This window comes from Scylla paramamosain, chromosome 43 (genome assembly GCF_035594125.1).
Source record: "Scylla paramamosain isolate STU-SP2022 chromosome 43, ASM3559412v1, whole genome shotgun sequence".
NCBI classification, from domain to species: Eukaryota; Metazoa; Arthropoda; class Malacostraca; order Decapoda; family Portunidae; genus Scylla; species Scylla paramamosain.
The window spans coordinates 11,639,884-11,655,214 of NC_087193.1; positions in this window are offsets into that span (position 1 = coordinate 11,639,884).

Below are 15,331 nucleotides of genomic sequence, written 5' to 3' on the forward strand. Positions count from 1 at the left end.
TCTCTCTCTCTGTCTGTCTGTCTTCTTACAGGCATGTTTTCTTTGTCGAGAGAGAGAGAGAGAGAGAGAGAGAGAGAGAGAGAGAGAGAGAGAGAGAGAGAGAGAGAGAGAGAGAGAGAGAGAGAGAGAGAGAGAGAGAGAGAGAGAGAATCATCTTTTTTTATGAAACAGATAAGAAAAAATATAAAATCACACACACACACACACTTTCCTCCTCCTCCTCCTCCTCCTCCTCCTCCTCCTCCTCCTCCTCCTCCTCCTCCTCCTCCTCCTCCTCCTCCTCCTCCTCCAGGTGAGCGGCCCACTTACCGGCAATCAGCACGAGGAAGCTGCGCGTCACACCTGGCTAATGAAGCGACACAGGTGAGGCTGCTTTGCTTCGCCTTGCGCTCCTCAATCTGTAAGTTTGAGCTGGTGCCTTTTCCTTATGGCTGAGAGATGTGTGAGGGTGCTGGCTCCTCTCAATGGGGTGCTAATATTGCCTGCTGGGGTGTATTTTCCTCCTCCCCCCTCCTCCTCCTCCTCCTCCTCCTCCTCTTTCTCCTTTCCTTATTTTCTCGTACCCTTGTTTTCATTATTTTCTATTTTCTTCTTTTCTTCCTTTTCCTCCTTCTTTTCTTAGTCTCTCTTATCCTTGTTAACTTTGTCTTCCTTTCCTTCTTCTTCTTCTTCTTCTTCTTATTATTATTATTATTATTATTATTATTATTATTATTATTATTATTATTCTCTTCCTTTTCTTCCTCCTAATCTTGTCCTTTTTTTCATTCTTATCATCCGCTAATGCTCCTCCTCTTCCTCTCCTTCCTCCTCCTCCTCCTGTATCTCCTCCTCATCCTTCTTATCCCCTTTTTCCTCACTATTATTACTTTTATCTCCTATTTTCTTTATCATCTTTCATCTCATAATCCATACTCTTCTTTTCCGTGGCTTCTTCTCCTCCTCCTCCTCCTCCTCCTCCTCCTCCGTAAAACCAGGTGGACTTTCTTTAATTAGCGTCTGCAGGCAGAAGCTCATAAAACAGTCAAGAGTTTAAAGATTTCCTCAATGGATTGGGTGATGGTCAAGGAATGCCACGCTTCACTTACTTCCTTCCCCACCCATCCATTCCCCTGCAGGATTCCTCGGCAGTTCCCCATCAGTTACAGTATTAAATCTACTCGTTTTTCTTTTTTTCTCTCTCTCTTTTCTCTTTTCCTGCCGTGCTCCTGAGTGCTTAGCTTAGGTTAGGAAAGAGTGGGAGGGGAGTGGGAGAGGAGTAGGCAGTGTGTGGATTCTTGAAGCCCCGTGGAGCATGACTGGGATCATTTCTAATTGCAAAGCCTCAGGGGAAAATATATAAATAAAATAAAAGGGGAAAAATAGAAAATTGATATTGTGTGTGTGTGTGTGTGTGTGTGTGTGTTCGACAGCTTCTCTCTCTCTCTCTCTCTCTCTCTCTCTCTCTCTCTCTCTCTCTCTCTCTCTCTCTCTCTCTCTCTCTCTCTCTCTCTCTCTCTCTCTCTCTCTCTCTCTCTCTCTCTCTCTCTCTCTTTTCCCGTCCCTCCCTGATGGATGATGATGACTATGGAAACACTCAACTTCCCTCCTCCTCCTCCTCCTCCTCCTCCTCCTCCTCCTCCTCCTCCTCCTCCTCCTCCTCCTCCTCCTCCTCCTCCTCCTCCTCCACTTCCTCCTCCTCCTCCATCTTCATTAGACCCAACCACAAGTAATGCAGTTTTTTTGTAATAAGTTCCAGAGGTGACGTGTACATCGGTGGCGTGACCTTGTGACCTTTGCAGCTGCTGAGACTGGCGAGGAAAACTAACAGGTATGTGGAGGAGGAGGCAGGTGTGTTAGGGCAGGTGGAGGCAGCGCATGTGGAGGGAAAGTCTGTCAGGTTTGGACATAAAGTGACCATGGAAAACGAGAGGTGATGTGGCGAGTGGAAATGCGCAGGTGTAGGACAGGTGTGTAATGACAGGTGTGTAGAGTAATGACAGGTGTGTAAGGTACTACCGCTTTGGGCTATTCGGGGACCGGCATCTCAGTGGTCTTTTTTTTTTCATTATTAAATTTTTGTTGCCCTTGGCCGGTGTCCTTCCTAGATAAAAAAGAAAAATATGACAGGTGTTCATGCCAGACGGGACCGCCAGTCATCTGTTAGACATACTTGATGAAGCACACCTGGACAATGCTACCTGACCTGTCCCTACCTCACCTGTTCCTTGGGTGATTGAGTTTACCTGCGGATTTTAATTTACGGAGTCTTGTGAGTGTTGGTTCTGTATCTCTTCTGTTATTTTCTTATTATTTTCCTTTTTTCCTCCTCCTCCTCTTCCTCTTCTTTTTCTTTTTTATTCTTCTTTTTGTAAGTTAACATTTCCAGTCAGTGAAATCCATGTCTTTATTCTTCCCTTTCTTTTTCTCTCTTCTCCTCCTCTTCTTTCTTTTTTTTTTACTGTTTCCTTCCTCTTCCTTTTTTTCTTTCTTCCTCCTCCTCCTCCCTTCCTTTGATTTCTCCTTGTCTCCTTGTCTTTTTTTTCATTCTTATCATCATCCACTATACTCCTTCCCCTCTTCTTCCTCTTCCTCTTTCTCCTCCTCCTGCTCCTCCTCCTTCATCGCCTTCTACAGGAATCCTCTGTCTCTTAAAAATCTTATTCCAGTCTTCTGTTCCTTATTTCCTTCCTCTTTTTTTTTTCCATTATCAAGTAAATATTCGATTCATGGTTATTTTAATTCCGATCAGGTATTTGAATCTTGGGGCGCGTGGGGGTGAGCTTAAGAGTGCGGGTGGGCGAAGTGGTGACAGGTGGGCGCCGGTAAATTTGTCAGGGTGATAGGGTGACACCGCTGCAACCACCATCACCACCGCCACCACCATCACCACTACTCATCTAGAGGCGTTATCTTCCCGTTACTGCCTCCCTGTCTCGCCACCTGACCGACTGCCTGACTGACTGACTGACTGAGAGACTAACTGGCTGGCTGGCTGACTGACTGACTGACTGGCTAGCTGACAGATGGACTCCCTGACTCTCTCTCTCTCTCTCTCTCTCTCTCTCTCTCTCTCTCTCTCTCTCTCTCTCTCTCTCTCTCTCTCTCTCTCTCTCTCTCATACACAAACTCGTATGTATATTAATATCATAATTTTTTTCTACTCTTCCTTCTTTTCTTTCTCCTGCTGTCTTACTTTTCCTCCTCTTAATCTTTGTCTGTCTGTCTTTCTGTCCGTCTGTCTGTCTGTCTGTCTGTCTTTCCTTCATCCCTGACACCTTTCATGCACTCACCACTAATACATTTTACTCCTTATTTTTCCCTTCTTTTTCCTCCTTTGTATTCGCTTCACCTCTCCACAGTTAACTTGTTATAGCTTAATGCACTGTACGTCTGTCTGTCTGTCTGTATGTATGTCTGTCATCCTTATTCTTGGGAGTCTATTCTAGTCACGCTAACTTATGGCGGGAACTTAAAGTCTTCATCTTTTCCCTGCGTCAACTCTCACACTCAAAGCAAGACCCTCAAGTTTTATCTCAAGTTTCCTTCGAGAGGGGAAGTGTTGCAAATCACATCTCATGAATTACTCGGCATTTTTTTTTTTTTTTTCTTATACTGGTGGTGGAGGAGGAGGAGAAGGAGCACAAGGGAACACAATGAATGAACAAATATCAGTAGAGCTTAATGTTATTATGAAGCTGTGTGATGGACTAAAGTAAAAGGAGGAGGAGGAGGAGAAGGAGAAGAAGAAGGAAAAGAAGAAGAAGAAGAAGTACAGAAATGAGGAAGAAGAAGAAGAAGGAAAAATTAAAGAAAAAAGAAAGAAAAGAAAGAGGACACATGCCAGAAACTGCAAAAACAAAATATAAGCGATAAAGACGAGAACAGAAAAACTGAAATAGAAACTTAGAATAAAAACACAGAAGACGAAAGAGAGAAGGAGAAAGGAAGAGAAGGAAAAGAACGAAAGGTAAGAGAACGAAATTAAAGAGGGACGTAAGGAAGAGGAAGCAGTAGAGAGTAAGAAGAAACGGAGAGGGCGAGAGGAGGTAAGAAGAAGCAGGAGGAGGGAAGTAAGAGGAAGGAAAAGGCAGAAAGGGCGGGGAAAGGAAGAGTGCGTTTGTAATTGGCATAAATTTTAATCTTTGGCACCTTCAGGATAAAGCAAAGGGAAGCTGAGAGAGGACAGAGAAAGTGACGATGGCCTCCTGACACGCCACCTGACGCTGCTTTGCTTTGTCATGCCCGCCCTTGGCACCACCACCACCACCACCACCACGACCACCACCACCACCACCATCACCACCGCTGTCACTTTAAGTACTAACGATACCCACTACTACTGTCGCTCGTAATGCTTCTGATTTACCGTCACCACCTTCCCAACAGCAACCATCACCACTACCGCCTCTATCATCACCATTACGCATCACTATTACAACTGGTTTCCTCACTGTCATTTCTACTACTGCCCACTGCATCACCAACCGCTATTTTCGCTCCTACAGTCACCACCACCATCATCACTACTACCAACATTACCATCAATAACATTTCCGTCACTAAGATCACCACCATTACTAAAACCAACATTGCATTAACCACTATTACTACCACCACCATCACTACCTTCGTTCCTATCACTAATATTACTACTATCTTCGCTCCTACCACCACCACCACCACAGCTGTCCTCTCCTATCACATTCCACCATTACTCATTAATATCTGGGCGAGATTGTATAGAAATTGGGCGGAAATGAGACAAAGGGCGGAGGGGAGTATTAACGGGAAGGGGTTGGGCGTGGGCGGGATCACGAATTGCAGTGGGCGTGCGTCCTCATTCGCACCTAAAACAATAAAGAACAATAAGAAAAACTACATTATATTTTCCCTTTTCGGATACGGTTACGGTACGGTTATTTCTTCTCCTACACACAAAAGAGGAGGAAAAAAAGGTGCATTTCTTCTCTATCATATTTTATTACCGCGTCTATTGTGTTGCTTCTTGAAAATGTGATACTGGAACACAAAAGCAAGAAGAATCACGTCTCCGGTGCATCTCTTCGTTTTTCGCAACACTAACCTAACTAAACAAAAAACTAACTTAACCTAACCTAACACTGAAAACACTCGAGGAGGAGGAGGAGGAGGAGGAGGAGGAGGAGGAGGAGGAGGAGGAGGAGGAGGAGGAGGAGGAGGAGGAGGAGGAGGAGGAGGAGGAGTTACAAGTCAGCAAGTGGAAAGGAACCAAAATCAAATAAAAAAATAACAGAACAGAGAGATATAAATGATGGAATAACAAATCAAACACACACACACACACACACACACACACACACACACACACACACACACACACACACACACACACACACACACACACACATTCCAGCCTCGTCCACAGAACAAAGGCGAAGGAGAGCAACCGTGAAGGAATTTCTGGTCTCATTCCTCATTTAATTACAGTCTTTTCTCAGTGGCAGAGAATACACACAGGTGAGGCGTAGGTACGTGGGGTCACCTGTGTCACCTGTTGCCTCATTACCGTAACTAGTGATCTGGACTAGGTAATAAAAGACAGACAGACAGACAGACAGACAGACAGATAGACAGACAGACAGACAGACAGACAGACAGACAGACAGACAGACAGACAGACAGACAGACAGACTGACAGATGCGTGAAGATGAAAGATAAAAGGAAAGATGTAAGGAAGGAAGAGAGAAAGAAAACAAAAGAAGGAATGAATAGATTTAATACATCCTCTATTTTCCCTCCCCTTTATCTGCCTCCACCCTCCTTCCCTCCTTCACCCCTGCTCTCACATCCCTTTCCTCCCCTCCCATATCTCCCTTCCCTCCCCCTCTCTCCCTTCTCTTCCTTCCTAGCCAGTACCATTTCCATATCTAAGCTCAGAGGGATGTTCACAAAATTATTAGACTCCCTACGTATATGGTAAGTAGCGTCCTTGAAGAGAAGAGGGGCAGCTCAGTCACCCCACGCCCCAGTGCCCAGGGCCGCCCCTCCCTCAGTAAGGGCGTCCAGAGAGGGTGTCGGGGGAAGCACCATGTTTTAGGGTTGTTAAGATGAAGGCGTCTGTTTAAGGGATGAGGTGTGGTGGTGAGACAGGAGGAGGAGGAGGAGGAGGAGGAGGAGGAGGAGGAGGAGGAGGAGGAGAAGATGGATGGAGGATGGGGAAGAGGAGGATAAACAAGATGACAAGGAATAAATGTAGGAGAAGGGTAGGTGAGATGCCTTGCTGGGAGGAGAGGAAGCTGAGAAGAAGAAGAAGAAGAAAAAGTAGAAAAAGAAGAAAAAGAAGGAGGAGGAAGAGGAGGAGGAGGAAAGAAATCATACCGAAAAAAAATGCAGAAACGAATAGAAGAACAATAAGAAAAAATCGTAAAAAAAGTTTAAAAAAAAGACGAAAACAAAGGAAAACAAAACATGAAAGAAAAAAAAAAGAAGGAAAAAGGAAACAAAAATAAAAAGCAAGAAGAAAACAGAGCAAGGAGTGAAAGGAGAAAAGAGCCGAAGGGATGAGGGGAGGAGAGGAAGGGAAGCAAGGAGACGAAGGAGGGGAAGAAGAGCAAGAAGGGGAGGAAGGAAGGGGGAAAGGAGGGGAGGGGGAAGGACATCACATATGAGTCACCTTGCTAGCGTTCCCGGCAGGTTTATGGCACCACTTACCTGTAATTTAGAGAGACAAAAAAAAAGGGCAACAGGTGCGCGCCACCCTCCACAGGTGATGAAAATAACACCTGCTCTCACCTGAACATAAACAAGACTTAAATTTACGTCAGGCACAATTATCCTTTATCTTTATTTATTGTGGTGTGTCTTTTGTTTCTCCTCTCCCTCTCTCTCTCTTTCCCTCTCTCTATATTTGTATCATCAAGAGGAAGGCTTATCATTTGTTTATGAAGGAAAGAGTGCTCAGGGGTAATCTGTGGGCTTCACCATCCATCAAGGTTATCTAGAATACTTTTTCCTCCTCCTCCTACTCTCTCTCTCTCTCTCTCTCTCTCTCTCTCTCTCTCTCTCTCTCTCTCTCTCTCTCTCTCTCTCTCTCTCTCTCTCTCTCTCTCTCTCTCTCTCTCTCTCTCTCTCTCTCTCTCTCTCTCTCGCTAATACCTTCTCCTCCTTCTTGTTATACTCTTCTGACCTTTCTCCTTCTCCTCCTCCTCCTCCTTTTCTTCTACCTTATTTTCCTCGTCCTCCTCCTCCTCCTCCTTCTCCTGCCCCTGCACCTTATCACCAGCCTCCTCCTCATCATCATCCACTCAGGTGTTCGCACAGGTAAACACAGGTAAACACAGGTAAACACAGCCCTGGCTCAGTCAAGCCTCCCGCACCACAAGGGAACACAAAGGATGCACAAGGGACGCTGACATATCCATCAGCCTCACCCTGGCCAGGCTATCTGTGGTAAATTTTGTGATTGAAAGCATCGAGTAATCTGATTTAATGCTCGCTGTGATGGGTTTTTTAATTCTTTTTTTTTTTTCTCCCTTTGTGATAGACTTAATTTTCTCATCGAGTTGACGGTGTTATAAACTCATTCACTAATTTAGCAATACTGTCCTTCATCCTTCCCTTCACTGGAAAGTCATAAAGAGAAGAGAGAGGGAGAGAGGAAGAGAGAGAGAGAAAGAGGGAGGGAGCGAGAAAGGAAGGGAGAGCGAGCGAGAGAGAGAGAGAGAGAGAGGGAGTCAAGAAAATAGGAATAACAATGAAGGTATAACAGAAAGAATGAAGAGGAAGAGAAAGACGAAGAAAGACAAATAAAGAAGAGAACAATGACGGTAAAATAGAAAGAAAGATGACAAAGAGGAAGATAAAGAAAAATAAAAGTAAAATGAAGGTAAATTAGAAAGAAAGAAGAGAAGTAGAAAGACAAAGAAAATAAGAAAATGAAGGTAAATTAAAGAGAAAGAAGAGAAACATGGAAGATAAGGAGAAAATAAGCCAGAATGGAAGAAAGAAGAAAAAAGTGAGAAAAAAACAGAAAAAGCTAAAAAAAAATAAATAAAAAAGAGAAAAATAAAACAAAATAACAAATACGATGAGAGGGAAAATGGAGAAGACAGGAAATGAAAGAAGAATCAAAGGGCGTAGCTACGTTAAAAAATCGAAACTACAAATTTTATTCCCTTCAGTTTGACAAGTGGATCTCTCTTCTTATACCTCGCTAATTAGCTCCTCCACCTGCTCCACCTGCTCCACCTGCGCTAGTTGAGTGAGAGGGGTAGGTGAGGGAGTGGCCTACAGCGCTCCAAGTAAGGGCGGAGAGAAGCCCACCAAGAGATACTAGAGACAAACATTAAGATAAGAAAGGGGGAGGGATAAATTGCTAAATAAACAAGATAAAAAGTAAATTATTTTAACAATGTGTGATGGACTTGTTTATCTTCGTCCTGTCCTCCTCTGCTGTGTGTGTGTGTGTGTGTGTGTGTGTGTGTGTGTGTGTGTGTTGAGAGAAAGAGAGAGAAAGAGAGACAGACAGACAGACAGACAGACAGAGAGAGAGAGAGAGAGAGAGAGAGAGAGAGAGAGAGAGAGAGAGAGAGAGAGAGAGAGAGAGAGAGAGAGAGAGAGAGAGAGAGAGAGAGAGAGAGAGAGAGAGAAACAGACGGACACAGACAAAGATACAAGGAATAAGAACATGAACAAGAAAAAAAAGAAAAGCTCAAATGAACAAAAGAAAAAATAAGTCTTGAAGAACACTTTTCCTCCTCCTCTCCCTCTCTCCCTCTCTCTCTCTCTCTCTCCCTCTCATAATGCAACATACAAAAGCGATGGACAGCTCGACTCTCTCTTAAACCCTTGCGTGAGAGGTGAAAGGTGAGTGATGAGAGAGTGAGAGTGGTAGAAGAGGCACGTGGAGTGTTCTGGAGGACTCTTGGATCATCACTGCTACTCTCCTCTCTCTCTTTGGGGGTCCTGGTGGGGGGAGACTGGTGGGGGAGGGTGTGGAGGTGGTTTTTTGGGGTTTCTGGGGGTGAGGGTGGGAGGTAAGGAGGGTTAAGACTTCAGGCACGAGGATAAATGTGTAGTTTTTCTTATTGATAATGTAGAAATCTTGTTAACTTGTCACTGGAATCATAAAAACGCTCTTGAGATCATGTCTACTTGTACGGTTCATTTTGAGGATTGGCAGGGAGTGAGAAATGGGTTTTATAAAATTTAGAAGGCGTGGACAAGGGTATTAAAAGGCTTCAAAGTAAGACAGGTGAAGACAGAAAAGGGATAAAAAAAAAAGAAATGAAAAAGAACGAGAAGCACAAAACGGACGTGGAAAATGAAAATGAAACTTCAGAGAGGACGTCAAACAAAAAGAAAATACGAATGAAAAAAATCACAGAAAAACATAAGAAAGTCCAGATGACAAAACCAAAAAAGCACAAAAGCATTAAAAAAAAAGTACACGAGAGAACATGAGGCGATGAAAAAGGAAGCAAGAGTCTCCAGAAGGAACATGAAGGCACAAAACTTCCCCAGCAGGAGGACAGGAAGCACCAGGAGGCCATAGGGAGGGCGTGGAAGGGCGTAACAAGGCCAGGGGCAAGGCGTGGCGTAATCTAGGTATGTGTTGGGCGTGGGGCAGCAGGTCAGCGCACCGGGACGCCCAGTAGTCATGACCTATTAGTGTGTGTGTCAGGGAAGGAGCCGCCCTCAATTCCTATTAGCATGCTGTGGGGTGGCGGGGGCGTGGCGGCTCCGTCAAGCACGAAACAGCTCCCCATATATCTGTACTGTTTGATGTGCTGCCCCCCCACCCCTTCCAACCCCTCCTGTTCTTCCTGTTCTTTTCTTCACTTCTCTTTTCCTTCTTTCCCAGCGTTATTTTTCTCTTCTTCCTCAGTACCCTTCTTCTGCTCCTCCCTAGTGCCCTTCTTCTTCTTTTTCTTCCCCTTCTTCTCTTCTCCAGTCTTCCTCTTCCCCTCTTTCCTATTTCTTCACTCCTTCCCTCCACCTTTTCCATCTCCCTTCTTATCCAACTTATTTCCTCTCATCTTTTCTGTCCTTTCTCTTCATTCTTCTCTTCTTCCCTTCTCAATCTCTCCTTTCTTTCCCAAGCGCTCTTCCTTCTCCCCTCTTCCCTGTCTATTCCCTTAGTCATTCCGTTCACTTCTCTATTGCTTCTATCACCTTAAACTTTCATACACTTCCTTGTTCACCTGGTTCTTCCTCCTCTCCCCTTTCCTCCACTTCTAATCCCACATGTCTCTCTCGTGTTCACTTATCACCTGCATTAACCTGAATTGCCAGATAAACACTCCTGTTCCTAGTTACTGCAGTGTATTAGAATCAAACAGCCTACACGGACCTCAGGTTATCTTACTATTTAAATTCCCTTGTAATCCCTTGTAACTTCCCCTCCCTTCCCCTCATCCCTCCTCTCCCCAGCTCTCTCCAACTTCTCGTTCCCTCCGTCTCCTGCCCTTGTTCCCTCCATCCCCCCATCCCTCCCTCATCACCCCTGCCACCATCGTTAAATTAGAATTAGTAGAGGAACGCCCCTGTTCTTTCCTCCCCACTCCTCCACCTCCCTTCCCTTGTGACGCCCAACCATTCCCCCATGAGGACTCCGCGCCCTGTGAGGTGAATATCAACTAATAGGACTATGTTTCTGAAGGCGGCCAGCAGCGGGGGAGGAGGAGAGGCATCACAGTATAGCCAACCATCTACTGTTCTTCCTTTCCCCTCCTCCTCCAGCGCCTTCTGCGAGTTACCGTGAGGAGAATATCAAGCAGCGGGATCGTGTTTCCAGGAGGCAGCCAGCAAGAGAGGGGAGGACAGCAACACCCCGCGGAACAACACTTATTATACCTGGTTGCCTCGTCTTAATCCCCAGGCTACCGTAACGCAAGCCACGTAAGGTGTAGTGTTTAATCACACGCCACAGGGTTTCCATACCTTTGCCGCGTCATCTGCACACTCTCACCGCCCCCCGCCGCTCCTTGGTCACTGGGGACTCACCTGGAAAGACAGAGAAGTCATTATAGATACACGATGAATACGCCACAATCGTGTTCGGGTTTACAAGTACAAACAAACAGGATTAATCACAAGTTTCGGTTCTATGAAGACGATCACGCCTTCGTATAAACAAGATCAATTAAAATTAAAAGATCCGGTTCTTTAAATTAAATGAATACACCTTACTTATGTTGCTCCTTATAAACAAATTGGATTAGTTAAAATATTCAGTTCATAATCGACCTCAAATGCATTCAAGGGAACTAACACCCTTAAGACTATCACCCTTAAGAGTAAACAGCCAACAGACATAGTACATATAAACACAGTGGCTTAAAGAGAGAGATTCCTTACAGACACTAACAAATTGTAATAAGCAGGATCAATTTGAGACTCTATTAATTAAAGGTGTTCTGGACGTTACCACATTCCGGACGTCTATAAACGCAACGCTGATAACTGTAATACCAATAAATGTAATTGATTTGAGTCTAAATAGTGTTTTGCTCTTAAATGGCTTGGTCAAATTACCTTGTTAAGTATATGTACCTTGAGGACTTTATTGAGGCACTTATAAGTTTCAACAAGATTATCAGACAGCAATGTAACCTCTTCTGCTCTACTAATCACCTCATCTTGGTTGTAGAAATAATAATAATAATAATAGTAATAATAAAATGGTAGTAGTAGTAGTAGTAGTAGTAGTAGTAGTAGTAGTAGTAGTAGTAGTAGTAGTAGTAGTAGTAGTAGTAGTAGTCACAGCAATAACTCGTCAAAACAACACAAACCATAATAAAAAATAAAAGAAAACAGCATAACACGCCCTACTTTCTGCATTAATAAGAGGCAGAGAACACTGTCTACAAAAAGTGAAGGAGATGAAGGAGACGGAACGGAGCGGAGTGGCAAGGCGCCCCGGGAACCCTTCATCTGCACAGCCTGGACCAGCAGCCTTCCCCAGCAAACGGGTCTGGCCGGGGTGAGTAAAAACCTGAACTAATGCTTAAAAAATGTGCGTGTTAGCCTCGTAAGTACAGAGAGAGAGAGAGAGAGAGAGAGAGAGAGAGAGAGAGAGAGAGAGAGAGAGAGAGAGAGAGAGAGAGAGAGAGAGAGATCCTGACATATTCCTCACTACCTGGTGAGTAACTGACGAAGGGCGGCAGTCCACCACCACCACCAACTCCTGCGGCCACGGATTCCTACGAGTATTTGAGCTTCCCAAAAGAGTCTATTTGCGCAGGCGCGTCGCAGGGATTAGAGTCTTCACTGAATATACACTGTGTTCCCCCTATTCTTCCAGCGATGTCCTGTCCCTTGTAAGGTGTCGAAGTTTTCATTTTTATCTCTCTCTCTCTCTCTCTCTCTCTCTCTCTCTCTCTCTCTCTCTCTCTCTCTCTCTCTCTCTCTCTCTCTCTCTCTCTCTCTGCATGATGTGGGGGAAAGATAACAAGAAGCCACTGGTCTTAACACGTTTGCATGTTGTGACGTAAAATATGAAGAGAAATGAATAAATATTAGCAATGATAAGAAGTATGTAATGATGGTGGTGGTGGTGGTAGTGGTGGTGGTGGTGGTGGTGGTGGTGGTGGTGGTGGTGGTGGTGGTTGTGGTGGTGGTGATGGTAGTGGTAGTGCATTCTCCGCCATTAGTGTGGATCCATAGTGCAAAATTCTAATCTCTCTCTCTCTCTCTCTCTCTCTCTCTCTCTCTCTCTCTCTCTCTGGCAGGTAAGTTCATTAATTAATTTCTTGCCGTGAGTTGCATCAAGGTAAGACTTCAATTAACGGCAGGTAAGCAAGGGCAAAGGGCAGGGGTGGCTTTCCCTCACCTGCCCTTACACCTTCACCTTCCCTATCTCCCCATTCCTCCCCCTCATTCATCCCCATCACCATCCACAGTCCCTTCACCACCTAATCGCCCCCTCTTCACTCTCACCTCTTCACCTCTCATTCTCTTCCTCACTTTTTTTCTCCTCTTACCTTTCCTTCCTATATAATTTTACTTCTGTCTACTGTTCCTTCGTCACCTATTCGTCTCTATCTTCATCTTCTCTTCTTCCTCTTCTTTATCTATTATTTCTTCCCCTCTTTACCTCTGCTTGTTTTTTTTTTCTTTCAACATTTTTTCGTTTTTATTTTGTTTTTATCATTATGGCAGTAGTAGTAGCAGTAGTAGTAGTAGTAGTAGTAGTAGTAGTAGTAGTAGTAGTAGTAGTAGTAGTAGTAGTAGTAGTAGTAGTACGAGGAGAAGGAGGAGGAGATGTGGTGGCAGTGGTGGTGTTTGTGGTATTGGTAGTGATGATGGTGGTAGTAGCAAAAGTAGTGGTGGTGGTGGTGGTTGTGGTGGTGGTGGTGGTGGTTGTGGCGGCGGTGCAGTGTTGCCAGGTCATCAGGATCAGACAGCATTTACTCAGCACACTTCACGTCATCAAGAATAATATTTTCTCTTTCCTCTGCAAACTAATTTTCTTCCCGTCCCTCCCCTCCTTCCCTAGCTCCCCTCCTCAAGCCATCATTTATATTTAAACTTTTATTTTCAGCTTTTATTTTCCCACTCATAATTACCTTTCAAAAACAAAATATACACACACAATTCAGACCTTATAAACGTCCCGGGCATGACTTCAGACGAAAAATTTACGTTCAGTCCATTGTATATATAAAAAAAAAAAATATGACAGACAAATCACATGAACACTAACTAAAAATAAATAGATAAATAAACAGGACTGCAAAATTTCATAGTCTCAGCATTTTTCATTAAGATATTCACATTTATCAATATCATATGAGTGGAGGAACATCGCGGTGCTGACGAAGAGCTGGGCAAAGATCACGTTTTCTGTCGTTCAAGGGAAGCTTGTAACTTTACTTCAGCTACCCTCTGCTCCCCCTCAGGCTGACCCATAGTCCCCTGACCTCACGGTGGGGGAGGATCTGGAGGAGGAGGAGGAGGAGGAGGAGGAGGAGGTAAAAGGAAAGGATTAGGTTATCGATAAGGAAGAAGAGGTAAAACTCGTGATAAAGAGGAAGAAGTGAAAGGAGAGGAAGAAGAGGAGTAGAAGGAACTAGTGAGAGAAAGAAGATAAAGAAGGAAAACGTACAAAATAATAAAACAGAATAAATAAAACACTACACTATAGAACAAAAAATGGAGAAAAAAGTAATAAAGAAGAAAAACAAAAAAATAGAAGACAAGGAAGCAGAGAAAGTGAAGAAAGGAGAACCACATGAACAACAACAACAACAACAACAACAACAACAACAACAACAACAACAACAACAACACCATCAAGTCCAAATGAGATAAACCTCAATTAAACCCACACAGCACTCCCTTACATCTGTACCCACCACCAACACCACTCGTAATCTTCACCATAAACAACACCCAACATGAACAACACAAACTACTGCCCCCTTAACTGCCGAAGAACTCTGGCGAAGGTAAACTCGAAAACCCACGCCAGGTAAAGACCATAGAGTCAGGCAGCAGTAGTCAGGTGGTCTAAATATCTTTCTTGGCCAGGTAAGCTCAGTTAATTGGAAAGCAGGTGACTCGCTTCGGACGGGGAAGGTAAATCAAGTTAATTAGAAGAACGTTTTGGACTCCAGTGTGTGTGTGTGTGTGTGTGTGTGTGTGTGTGTGTGTGTGTGTGTGTTGAAATGGTGACGTGACCTACATTTATGGAGTGAATGAGTTCGTTAGTTAATGAATGAGCGAGTGAGTGAGTGAATGAGTGAAATTCAGATGAAGATAAGTAGTTTTCGAAGAGGTTACCTGTAATTTACTACCAATATTAATAACTCTACAACTTTCCACCTTTAAAACCCACCACCCCATGTCTCTCTCTCTTTCTCCCTCTCTCTCTCCCTCTCTCCTTGTCTCATCTAACACACAAGTCACCTCACGAGTCCCTAACATTCAAACAGTCCCTGTCTGTCCACCCACCACAAGAAATAGGCAAATAAGTAAACCAGCAATACCTGCCTTGTATCGTATTGCATTCCTTCAGTCAATTAAGATGCCGGAGACTGCACCTATACCTGGAAGAGAGAAGTGCCTCGTGTCTTCCAGGAAACGGAGAATAAACGTTTTAATAATGGAGGGAGGAATGTTGAGAGAGAGAGAGAGAGAGAGAGAGAGAGAGAGAGAGAGAGAGAGAGAGAGAGAGAGAGAGAGAGAGTATAATGACGAAGGGATACGTCACTCCCTTAGCCAAACAGCATCGTGGTGGAGGCAAACACAGCACCCCAGCAAACGTTTCCCCTCGTCACTAGCCAAACGTTTTTTCTGAGTAATAACCAATAGACGTGTTATCAGACGTGGCGCGGCAGGGCAAGGCGGGCCAAACAAGAGTACAAA